Source organism: Meles meles, chromosome 4, assembly GCF_922984935.1.
Source record: "Meles meles chromosome 4, mMelMel3.1 paternal haplotype, whole genome shotgun sequence".
Taxonomy (NCBI): Eukaryota; Metazoa; Chordata; class Mammalia; order Carnivora; family Mustelidae; genus Meles; species Meles meles.
Genome location: NC_060069.1, coordinates 7626552 through 7639902, shown reverse-complemented (window position 1 = coordinate 7639902; position 13351 = coordinate 7626552). Strand labels below are relative to the sequence as shown.

Below are 13351 nucleotides of genomic sequence, written 5' to 3'. Positions count from 1 at the left end.
TCTTTTTGTTCCTCAGTTGTATGAGTTTTTATATATTTTGGATATTAACCCCTTCTCAGATATGATTTACAGGGGGCAACTTTAGCCCTCCACACCTGGCAGTTCCTGCCTACTGCTTTTGCAACCCCCTTAGAACTGTGTGATCCCCAGCGGGTAGGCTGACCTGGCCTGCAGCGTGGTCTTGGCTGGAACATTTCTTGGTGGAGTCAGCAGGACAGAGTACATGCTGCTTGGTGCCACAGGCTGATCCCGCCACGACCCCGGGAGCAGTGATGTTGAGCAGCTCTGAGTCTGGACCTCAGGCTGGCATATGGTGCCGGGAGAACTTCAACCCCAGGGCATCTGGGTGGCTCAGTCGGTTAAGCCTCCAACCCTTGATTTCATCTCCGATCATGATCTCAGGGTGGTGAGATTGAGCATTGCATTGGGCTCTGTGCTGGGCATGGAGCCTGCTGAAGATTCTCTCTCCCTCTGCCCCTCCCCTGCTGCTCTGTCTCTCTCTCCAAAACAAAACAAAACAAAACAAAATCAAACCATCTCAACCCTGAGAAGGCACCACCCACCCAGCAATGCCTATCCACCCCAGGCTGGCGGTACCAAAGAGCAGGAACCCATGCATTCCAGCACCACAGCAGAGGCCCAAGACACAATGGGTTGCACCTCTTACGGATCTTCCTATAAATGATGAGTATGGCACAGTTCCTTCCTGGAAAGCAAACCATTAATGGCCTTGCATTTACCATTCATGCAGTTGAAGCAGGAGAAGAGACTCCAAAGAGGTCAGCTGAAACTAAAAAAACAAAAAACAAAAACAAACCAGAACATGAAAATGTCTGGGCTTTTAATTCAGCCATTCCTTTACCTAGACCAAGAAAATTACTGCTACCTCTTGACCATCCCATGGATGGCAGTTTGGCGTCACCACATGCTGTGGACTTATCAACTGGGCTAAAAGATGAAAAGCCAATGAGCGTCAATGAGTGACGTCCCAGACTACCATGAGGATGTTCCCATGTACCTTTGGGAAATGGAGGTTAAATGTAAGCCTAAAGTGGGCTACAAGAAGAAACAGCCAGACATCACTAAGAGGATGAGGGCTGTCCTTGTGGACTGGTCAGCTGAACTAGGAGAAGAATACAAAGTACAGAATGAGACCGTGCATTCTGACAGGTGTGAGATGGTATCTCATTATAGTTCTTTTCATTGTACTTTTGATTTTTATTTCCCTGATGAGTGATGTTGAGCCTCTACCTCTTCATGTGTCTGTTAGCCATGTGGATGTCTTCTTTGGAAAAGTACCTATTCATGTCTTCTGCCCATTTTTTAACTGGGTTATTTGCTCTTTGGGTGTTGAATTTTAGAAGTTCTCTATATATTTTGGATACTAACCTTTTATCAGATATGTCATTTGCAAAGAAGTTCTTCCATTTTGTAGGTTGCTTTTCGTGTCATTGATTGTTTGAATGTGTGCCCTGTGCAGTATCTTGCTATTCTGATGTAGTCTTGATAGTTTATTTTCACTTTTAAAAAAAGATTTATTGGGGCACCTGGGTGGCTCAGTGGGTTAAAGCCTCTGCCTTCGGCTCAGGTCATGATCTCAGGGTCCTGGGATCGAGAACCGCATCGGGCTCTCTGCTCAGGGAAGGGAGCCTGCTTCCCTTCCTCTCTCTCTGCCTGCCTCTCTGCCTACTTGTGATCTCTGTCAAATAAATAAAATCTTTTAAAAAAAAATAAAAAAAATTATGTGTTTGAGAGAGAGCGAGAGCATGTGTGCATGTGAGCAGGAAGAGAGGGAGTGAAGCAGACTCCCTGCTGAATAATGTTCAGAGACATTACTGCCTGTGTTCTAGGATTTTTATGATTTCAGGTCTCACATTTAGCCCTTTAATCCATTTTGTGTTTATTTTTGTATATCGTGTAAGGAAGTGGTTGTCTCATTCTTTTGCATGTAGCTGACCAACTTTCCCAACACCGTTTGTGAAGAGACTCTTTTATTTTTTTTTTTACATTGGATATTCTTTCCTGCTTTCTTGAAGATTAATTGACCACATAGTTGTGGGTTCATTTCTGCGTCTTCTATTCTGTTCTATTGATCCATGTGTCTGTTTTTGTGCCGGTACCATACTGTTTTGATGACTACAACTTTGTAATATAACTTGAAGTCTGGAATTGTGGTAGCTCTAGCTTTGTCTTTTTTTTTTTTTTAAAGTTAGATTAGTAATTTAATAGTTTAAAAATCGTGGAAAAAATATTAGCAATATCTTCAAAGAATTGCTGACTATTATCTCTGTATATGGATGTATGTGTGCTTCTAATGCTGGGAAAATTCAATAGCCATTTCAACACGTTAACATGGGTGCTAACTGACAATCCATAAATATCATTATTAGATTAGAATAATTTAAAAACCTGAGTGATTTTTATAGCACGCAAAACTCTTCTTAGAATTTCAAATGAGGGGCGCCTGGGTGGCTCAGTGGATTAAGCCGCTGCCTTCGGCTCAGGTCATGATCTCAGGGTCCTGGGATCGAGCCCCGCATCGGGCTCTCTGCTCTGCGGGGAGCCTGCTTCCTCCTCTCTCTCTGCCTGCCTCTCTGCCTACTTGTGATCTCTCTCTGTGTCAAATAAATAAATAAAAAATCTAAAAAAAAAAAAAAAAAAGAATTTCAAATGAAAAATTCTCAAAGGTGAATGATTTACTTTTTCATGAGAAAAAGTTAAAATGCACTGCTGGAGTCTGTGATTTTGCAAATCCCGTTCTTTAAAATCATGGCAAACTCTAAATAAAAGATTAAATACATGCCAAGTGCAGACCAAAATAATGAATCAAAAGCCCAAACAAGGGTGAAAACAAGTTTTTTTAATATATGACTTTGGGACAATTTGGTTAGTTTTCCCCCCCATCATGGTTGAGTGTACTCTTTATTCTCCACCCCTATTCTACCTATCTCCCTCCACACCTCCCTTCTGGTAACCACCAGTTTGTCCTCTATAGTTAAGAGTCTGTTTTTTGTTTTGTCTCTTTTTCTTTTTTTTCCCTCCCTCGTCTTGTTGTGTTTCTTTAACTCCACATGTGAGTGAGATCATACAGTATTTGTCTTTATCTGACTGACTTATTTCTCCTTGCATTATACTTTCTAGTTCTTTTTTTTAAAAAAAGATTTTATTTAAGAAAGAAAGAGTGCATGCATGAGTGTGGTGAGGTGAGGGTCAGAAGGAGAGGGAAAAGCAGACTCCCTAGTGAGCAGGGATTCTGATGTGGGGTTCAATCCCAGGACCCTGAGATCATGACCCAAGCTGAAAGCAGATGCCCAACTGACTGAGCCACCCAGGTGCCCCTACACTTTCTAGTTCTATTCATGTTATTGCAATGGCAAGATTTCATTTTTATGGCTGAATATTATTCCTCTGTGTATGTGTGTGCATGCATGTGTATGTGTGTACACAAACCACATTTTTATCCATCCATTTGGTGGACACAGGCTGCTTTCATATTTTGGCTATTTTAAATAATGCTGCAATAAACATAGGGGTGTATGTATCCTTTTGAATTAGGTGTTTTTGGTTTTGGGAGGGAGGTGAATACGTAGTTCTATTCCAGCTTTTCTTTTTTTTTTTTTTTTTATTGTGTTCTGTGAGTCACCATAAAATACATCATTAGTTTTTGATGCAGTGTTCCAAGATTAATTGTTTATATATATCACTCAGTGCTCCATGAAATCTGTGCCTTCCTTAATACCCATCACCAGACTCACCCATCCCCCTTACGCCCCCTTTCCTCTAAAACTGTCAGTTTGTTTCTTGGAGTCCACGATCTCTCATGGTTCATCTATCCCTCTGATTTCTTTTTCAAACTTGCTTTGGTTCTTTGGGGTCGTTTGGGGTTTCATATAAATCTTAGGATTGGGGCGCCTGGGTGGCTCAGTGGATTAAGCCGCTGCCTTCGGCTCAGGTCATGATCTCAGGGTCCTGGGATCGAGCCCCGCATCGGGCTCTCTGCTCCACAGGGAGCCTGCTTCCTCCTCTCTCTCTGCCTGCCTCTCTGCCTACTTGTGATCTCTCTCTGTCAAATAAATAAATAAAATCTTAAAAAAAAAATCTTAGGATTGTTTGTTCTAGTTCTATGAAACTATATGATTGGATATTTTGATAGGGATTGCATTAAATCTGTAGATTGCTTGGGGTAGTATACACATTTTACACACAATATTTCTTTTTTGATCCATGAGCATGGAATGTCTTTCTATTTCTTTGTGTCTTCAGTTTCTTTCTTTAGTGTTTTATAGTTTTTAGAATACAGGTCTTTTACCTCTTTGGTTAGGTTTATTCTAGGTATCTTATTATTTTTTGGTTTAATTATAAATGGGATTGTTTTCTTAATTCTCTTTCTGGTGCTACATTATTAGTGTATAAAAATGCAACATATATCTGCACACTGATTTTTGTATCCTGCAATTATACTGAAGCCATTTATGAGTTTTAGTAAGTTTTGTTTTTTGTTTTTTTTTTTTTTGGTGGAGTCTTTAGGGTTTTCTTTAGAATAGTATCATGCCCCTGTTAATAAAGTTTTACTTCTTCCTTACCAATTTGGATTCCGTCTGTTTCTTTTTCTTGTCTGATTGTTGTGGCTGGCGCTTTAAGGACTGTGTGTTGAATAAAAGTGGTGAGAGTGACATCCTTGCCTTATTTCTGACCTTAGGAGAAAAGCTCAAGGTTTCCCTACTGAGTATGTTGCTCTGGTTTTTTCCTATAAGGCTTTTTTTATGTTGAGGTATGTTCCTTCTAAATCTACTTTGTTGAGGGTTTTTATCATGAATGGGTATTGTACTTCGTCAAATACCTTTTCTGTGTCTATTAAATGATCATGTGGTTTTTATCCTTTCTCTTATTGATGTAATGTATCATGTTGTTGATTTGTGAATATTGAACCACACTTGCATCCTGGGAATAAATCTCACTGGATTGTGGTGAATGACTTTTTTAATGTATTGGATTCAGTTTGCTAGAATTTTCTTGAGGATTTTTGTATCTCTGTTCATCAGAGATATTGGCCTATAGCTCTCTCTCTCTCTTTTTTTTTTTTTTTTTTTTTTTGGTGGTGTCTTCATCTGATTTTGGTTGCCACCGGCCTCATAGAATGCATTTGGAAGTTTTCCTTCCTTTTCTATTTTTTTGAGTCATTTGAGAAGACTATGTATTAATGCTTTAAATGTTTGGTAGAATTCACTGGTAAACCATCTGGTCCTGGACTTTTTTTGCTGTTGGGAAATTTTTGGTTACTGTATCAATCTTCTTGCTGGAAATTCATCTGTTCAAATTTTCTATTTCTTCCTGCTTAAGTTTTTTTTTTGTTTTTAAAGATTTTATTTATTTATTTGAGAGAGAGCATAAGAGGGGAGAAGGTTAGAGGGAGAAGCAGACTTCCCGTGGAGCAGGAAGCCCGATGTGGGACTCAATCCCGGGACTCCGGGATCATGACCTGAGCCGAAGGCAGTTGCTTAACCAACTGAGCCACCCAGGCTCCCCAAATTTTTTTTTAATTAACATATAATGTATTATTTGTTTCAAGGGTACAGGTCTGTGATTCATCAGTCTTACACAATTCACAGCACTCACCATAGCACTTACCCTCCCCAATGTCCATTCCCCAGCCACCCCATCCATCCCACTCCCCCCACAAGCAACCCTCAGTTTGCTTCCTGAGATTAAGAGTCTCTTATGGTTTGTCTCCCTCTCTGGTTTCATCTTGTTTCATTTTTTCCTTCCCTTCCCTATGATCCTCTGTCTTGTTTCTCAAATTCATCCTATCAGTGAGATCACATGATAATTGTCTTTCTCTGACTGACTTATTTTGCTTAGCATAATAGCCTCTAGTTCTATCCACGTCGCTGCAAATGGCAAGATTTCTTTTTTTGATGCTGCATAGGATTCTGTTGTGTATATATATATACCACATCTTCTTTATCCATTCATCTGTTGATAGACATCTAGGCTCTTTCCATAGTTTGGCCATTATGGACATTGCTGCTATAAACATTGGGGTACATGTGCCCCTTCAGATCACTACATTTTATCCTTGGGGTAAATACCCTGTAGTGCAATTGGTGGGTTGTAGTGTAGCTGTGTTCTCAACCTTTTGAGGGACCTCCACATTGTTTTCCAGAGTGGCTACACCAGCTTGCATTCCCACCAACAGTGTAGGAGGGTTTCCCTTTCTCTGCATCCTCATCAACACCTGTCGTTTCCAGACTTGTTAATTTTAGCCATTCTGACTGGTGTGAGGTGGTATCTCATTGTGGTTTTGATTTGTATTTCCTTGATGCTGAGTGAAGTTGAGCATATTTCATGTGTCTATTGGCCATTTGGATGTCTTCTTTGGAGAAATGTCTGTTCATGTCTTCTGCCCATTTCTTGACTGGATTATTTGGTTTTTGGGTATTGAGTTTGATAAGTTCTTTATAGATTTTGAATACTAGCCCTTTATCTGCTATGCCATTTGCAAATATCTTCTCCCATTCTGTCAGTTGTCTTTTGGTTTTGTCAACTGTTTCCTTTGCTGTGCAAAAGCTTATCTTGATGAAGTCCTAATAGTTCATTTTTGCCCTTGCTTCCCTTGCCTATGGCATGGTTTCTAGGAAGGTTGCTGTGGCTGAGGTCGAAGAGGTTGCTGCCTGTGTTCCCCTCAAGGATTTTGATGGATTCCTTTCTCACATTGAGGTCTTTCATCCATTTTGAGTCTATTTTCATGTGTGGTGTAAGGAAGTGGTCCAATTTCATTTTTCTGCATGTGGCTGTCCAATTTTCCCAGCACCATTTATTGAAGAGGCTGTCTTTTTTCCATTGGACATTCTTTCCTGCTTTGTCGAAGATTAGCTGACCATAGAGTTGAGGGTCTATTTCTGGGCTCTCTATTCTGTTCCATTGATTTTCACGTCTGTTTTTGTGCCAGTACCATGCTGTCTTGATGATGACAGCTTTGTAATAAGAGCTTGAGGTCTGGAACTGTGATGCCACCAATTTTGGCTTTTTTTTTTTTTTCAACATTCCTCTGGCTATTCGAGGTCTTTTCTGGTTCCATATAAATTTTAGGATTATTTGTTCCTTCTCTTTGAAAAAAGTTGATGGTATTTTTATAGGGATTGCATTTATTTATTTATTTATTTATTTTTCATTTGAGAGTGAGACAGAGAGAGAGTATAAGCAGGGGGGCGAGACAAAGGCAGAGAGAGAAACAGACTCCCTGATGAGCAAGGAGCCGAATGTGGGGTTCAGTCTCTGGACCTGGAGATCATGACCTGAGCCAAAGGCAGACATTTAACTACTTTAAGACACCCAGGTGCCCCGACATGGATTACATTAAATGTGTAGTTTACACTAGTTAGCATAGACATTTTTACAATATTTGTTCTTCCAATCCATAAGCATGGACCATTTTTCCATTTTTTAAAAAATTTTATTTTTTTATTTGACAGAGAGATCACAAGTAGGCAGGGCAGCAGGCAGATAGAAGGATGCTCCCTACTGAGCAGAGAGCCCAATGAGGGGCTCAATCCCAGGACCCTGAGAGCATGACCTGAGCTGAAGGCAGAGGCTCAACCTACTGAGCCACCCAGGTGCCCCCATTTTTCCATTTCTTTGTGTCTTCCTCAATCTCTTTCATCAGTATTCTGTAGTTTTGAGTACAGACTCTTTGCCTCTTTGCTTAAGTTTATTCCTAGGTATCTTATGGTTTTGGGTGCAATTGTAAATGGGACTGAATCCTTAATTTCTCTTTCTTCTGTCTTGTTAGTGTATGGAAATGCTACTGATTTCTGTGCATTGATTTTATATCCTGACACTTTACTGACTTCCTGTATGAGTTCTGGCAGTTTTGGGGTAGAGTCTTTTGGGTTTTCCACATAAAGTATCATATCATCTGCAAAGAATGAGAGCTTGACTTCTTCTTTGCCGATTCAGATGCCTTTTATTTCTTTTTATTGTCTGATTGCTGAGGCTAGGACCTCTAGTACTGTGTTGAATAGCAGTACTGTTAGTCACTTCTGTCTCCCTGGTCTCTGGCTGCGGTCCATGCTTGCTCAGCCTGTGACCAAGTGTTTCTATCGCTGGCACACGGCCCCATTTGGAGACTCCAAACAGCAGCAGATTTCTGTGGTACGTGTTCCTCCTGGGGGAGGTGGGGTGGTCTCCCTGGATCTGCCACTTGTGGGGTCCCTGCTCGAAGTGTAGTGGTCTGACAGTGCCATGGATCATGGTTTAAGGTAACCCCAAGCTGAGAGCCCACTGCTCAGCTCATCTCTGTAGTCGACTTCCCCGTTCTGATACATGGGAGGTCTGCAGCACTCTGGTCCCCCCTTCTTTCTGTGACTGAGACCACAGTGTCCCAGCAGGTGTGTCCCACCCCCACACCCCCGCTTAGCCACTAGAGCGACGTCCCTCAGTGGAACAGACTTTTAAAGTTCCGATTTTATGCTCCACTGCTCCACTGCTTGCTGGGAACGCCCCCCACCCCACCCTATCTATCTTCCCATCTATCACCTCAGATTCACTTCTCCACATGTCCTACCTTCCAGAAAGTGGTTGCTTTTCTATTCATAGAGTTGCTGCTATTCTTTTCTTGGATCTCCTGTTGAGTTCGTAGGTGTTCAGAATGGTTTGATAATTATCTAGCTGAACTCCTGGGACCAGAGGAAATTTAGGTTTACTCCTCGGCCGTCTTGCTTTTCTCTCCTGAAGTGGGCTTTCACTGAGTCTCCTACTTCAGTTTTAGTAATTTATATGTTTCTAGAAATTTATCCATTTCTCTAGTTTGTCAAAGAAAGAAAGAAACAAGTAAGTATTAGAGAGAGAGGGAGAGAGCAAGCACAAGCAGAGGGAATGGCAGGCAGGGGAGAAGCAGTCCCCCTGCTTAGCAGGGAACCTGAGTGAGGCTTGATCCCAGGACCTGGGACCATGACCTGAGCCAAAGGCAGATGCTTTAACAGACTGAGCCACCCAGGTGCCCCTAATTTTTTGGCATGCAGTTTTTCATAGTATTAAAATTGTTTGTATTTCTGTTATATTGATTGTTATTTATCTTTCATTTGTGATTTTGTTTGAGTCCTTTGTCTCTCTCTCCCAGTTGTTGTGTGTGTGTTTGTTTTGTTTTTTCGTGAGTCTGGTTAGTAGTTTATCAATTTTGTTGATCTTTTCAGAAAACCAGTTCCTGGTTTCATTGATCTGTTCTATTGTTTTTGTAGCTTCTGTATCATTTATTTCTGCTCTAATCTTTATTATTTCCTTCCTTCTGCTGGTTTGGGGTTTTGTTTGTTGTTCTTCTTCTACCTCATGTAGGTATAAAGTTAGGTTGAGATTTTTCTTTCTTCTTAAGTTAGATCTGTATTGTTATAAACTTCCCTCTTAAAACAACTTTTACTGCATCTCAAAGGTGTTGGCTTCTTTTTTCATTTTTATTTGTTTGCATGTAGGTTTTTATTTCTGCTTTGATTTCTTGGTTGACTCATTCATCGTTGAAGTGTATGTTCTTTAACCTGCATGTATTTATAATCTCCCCAGATTTTGTGTGTGTGGGGGGGGTTGATTTCTAGTTTCATGGCATTGTGGTCAGAAAAGGCACATGGTACAATTTTGATCTTTTGGAATTTGTTGAGGTTTTGTTTGTAGCCTAATGGCCTAATATGTGATCTATTCTGGAGAATGTTTTATGTGCACTAGAAAACAATGTGTATACTGCTGTTTGATGATGGAATGTTCTGAATATGTCTGTTAAACCCATCTGGTCCAGTGTGTATTCAGAGCCACTGTTCCCTTGTTGATCTGTTTGTATGACCTGTCTATCAAGTAAGTGGTATATTAAAGTTCTGAAATTATTGCATTTGTTATTAACTATATTATGTATTTGGGATCTCTCAAGTTGGGTGCATAAGTACTTGTAATTGTTATATCTTGTTGAGTTGTCCCCTTTATTGTTATTTATTACATATTATATATGTCCTTCATTTCTTTTTACATTCTTTGTTTTAAGGTCGATTTTGTCCGATATAAGTATTGTTACTTGGCTTCCTTCCTTCCTTCCTTCCTTTCTTTTTTTTTTAACATTTTATTTCTAAGCAATCTTTACAGCCAGCAGGGGCCTCAAGCTTATAACCCTGAGATCAAGAACTGCATGTTCCACCAACCGTGCCAGCCAGGTGCCCTGATCCTTGGCTTTCTTTCAACACTCATTTACATGATAAATGTTTCTCTAACCCCTCCCTCACTTTCAATCCGCAAGTGTCTTTCGGTCTGAAATGAGTCTCTTGTAGGCAGCATATAGATGGGTCTCGATATTCTTATCCACTCTGTCACCACGTCTATTGCTTGGAGCAAATTTAGTCCATTTACATTCAAACTAATTATTAATAGATATGTATTTGTTGCCATTCTGTTACTTGTTTTGTGGTTTTGTAGTTTTCCCTCTCATCCTTCTTTTTCTTTCTTTCATGGTTTCCTGGCTTGTTTGTTTGTTTTTTTAGTGATATACTTTGATTCCTTACTCTTTATTTTTTGCCTATTACTGTTTTTGATTTGTGGTTACCATTGGGTTTATATATAACATCTTCTGCATATAACAAGCCTATATTACTTAATTTTGAACTCATTCTTTACTCCTTTCCACATTTTGATACTTGTTATATTTTACATTGTTTACTTTATGCTCCTCTTGTCTGATTTTTACAGATACACTTATTTTTTTTGCTTTTGTGCTTCCTATTTTTCTTACTGTTTCAATTTTTGCTTTCCACTCAGAGTTCCCCATAACATTTCTTGTAGGGCTCATTTAGTGGTTATAAATTCCTTTAATTTGGTAGGGGGACTCAATCTCTCCTTCTATTTTGAATGATAGTCTTGCTGGATAGAGTGTTCTTGGCTGCAGATCTGTCCATTTCAGAATTTTGAAAACATCATGCTACTTTCTTCTGTTCTGCAAATTTCTGCTGAAAAATCAGCTGATGGCCTTACGGGGGGGGGGGGGGGTTCCCTCAGGAGTTAACTGTCTTTTTTTTTTTCCTCTTGCAACCTTTAAAATTCTCTTATTATCACCTCTCCCCTCCCGCCCCATTTTAATTGCTGTGTGTCTTGGTGTGGACCTTCTTGGGTTAAATTTGTTGGGGATCTCTGTGCCTCCTGAATCTGGATCTATGTTTCCCTTCCCAGATTCAGGAAGTTTCTAGTTCTTGTTTTTTTTTCAAATACCTTTTCTGGCTCCCTTTCTCTTCTCTTTCTGGGACCTCTATAATGGGATTTTGGTATGTTTTAAATTGTCACAGGGTTTCTTTAACCTATCATTTTTTTTTTTTTTAGATTTTATTTATTTGACAGAGAGAGATCACAAGCAGACAGAGAGGCAGGCAGAGAGAGAGAGAGGGAAGCAGGCTCCCTGCTGAGCAGAGAGGCCGATGCGGGACTCGATCCCAGGACCCTGAGATCATGACCTGAGCCGAAGGCAGCGGCTTAACCCACTGAGCCACCCAGGCGCCCCTAACCTATCATTTTTAAAATTCTTTTTTCTTTTTGCTGTTTAACTTGGTTGCTTTCTACTACCCTGTCTTCAGATCACGAATGTGTGCTGCATCCTTTAATCTACTGTTGATTCCCTCTAGTGTATTTTTCATTTTATTGTATTCTTCCGCTCTGATTGGTTCTTTTTATATTTTTTCTTTGTTGAAGTTCTCACTGAGTTCACCCACTTTTCTCTCAAATCTGATGAGCATCTTTATGACCATTACTTTGAAATCTTTTATCAGGTAGATTGGTTATCTCGGTTTTGTTTTGTTCCCTTTTGAGGTTCTTTCTTGTTTTTTCATCTCGAACCTATTCCTCTGTCTCCCCACTTTGACACTAGGTGTTTGTTTCTGTGTATTAGGTCAACTATATTCCTGGTCTTGAAGGTAGTGGCCTTATGTAGAAGGCCTGGTGGTGGTTTCCCATGTGTGGACTGTGTGTGTCCTCCTGTTGTGACTTGGCCGCAACAGCTGCAGACCTGCTGGTGGTTAGGGCTGGCTTCCCGCATAGTCTGCTGAGAGACCTTGCTGTAGCTGCTTGCGTGTGCTGTCGGGTGAGGTGAGTCTCCCATGCAGCTCCCTGCAAGTCCTTGCCACAGTTTTTGGTGATGTGTTTGTGGGCAGGGTTGCCTCCCTTTCCCTGCTGGTCCTGGCAAAAGCTGTCTCACATGTGTATTAGGGTAGTAGTCACTTTGGAAGGATGCTGGTCTCAATCAGAGCTGTCAGTTGGATGTGGCTGGGCAGGAGTTCATTTGGAGGGGCACCTTGCCAGGGTGAGTGGGGTGGGTATGGAGGGCAATGCTGGAGTGGGGTGAGCAGCCCTAGCTAGGAAGATGTAGAGTGTTAGAGTGGCTCCCACAACACTGGAGCAGTTAGGTTGAAGGAGGGCAAGAAAAATGGTGTGTGTCAGCACCTCCATCCTTGGAGAAAGTTCTTAGAGCTCCCTGCCCCTTTGGCACATGCCTTATGGTCAATCAATCTCCTTCACATATAATCCAGGTGCTTTTGAAACTGTTGGCTCTGTGCTAGTTCTTGGAGTGAGTGATATAGTATGTTTTGCCTTTAAGAGTGGAGTCCCAGTTTCCTATATCCTTCTGGTCTCCCAGAATTTAGCCCTGCTGATTTTCAAAGCCAGAGATTATGGGAGCTTGTCTTCCCAGTGCAAATATCCAAGGCAGGGTGTGCTGGATGTAGGGATTGAATCCCTCGTTCCTCAGAGAGGATCCTTGTACCTGTGATAATCCTCCTGTTTGTGGTTCCCCATCTGTGGGTGGCCACACTGGGAATTTTGGTTCCCAACCACATTTCTGTCCTCCTACCTTCTCAATATAGCTTTCTCTGTATATCTTTAGCTGTGGAAGAGCTGTTCTGCCAGTCTTCATGTCACTTTCAGAGTGAGTTGCACTATATTTAGCTGTAGTCTTGATGTGTGTGTGGGAGGAAGCGAGCTCAGGATCTTCTTACTCCACCATCTTTTCAAGTTCCGCCTTGTAGTCTCTAACTTTTGACACTTTAATTATAATGTGTCTTTGTGTGGGTCTCTTTGAGCTCCTCTTATTTGGAACTCTGGGCTTGTTTCCTCCTCCAGGTCAGAGAAGTTTTCAACCATTATTTCTTCATATCTGTTTTCTGCACTACCCCATCCCTCCCACCTGCCCCCATTTCTTCTCCTTCTGAGAGCCCTGTAATGCATATATTGGTTTTCTTGATGATGTCCTCTAGGTCCCTTAAGCTATATTCACTTTTTTCTTTTTGATACTCTGATTCAATGACTTCTACTCTCCTGTCTTTGAGCCCTCTGATCTTTGTTT

At 40.9% G+C, this 13351-nt stretch overlaps 1 pseudogene; it reads left to right on the top strand.

Moving 5' to 3' along the window:
- Window positions 1-569: 569 nt before the first annotated feature.
- Window positions 570-12778, top strand: LOC123940034 (annotated as a pseudogene).
- Window positions 12779-13351: the final 573 nt, after the last annotated feature.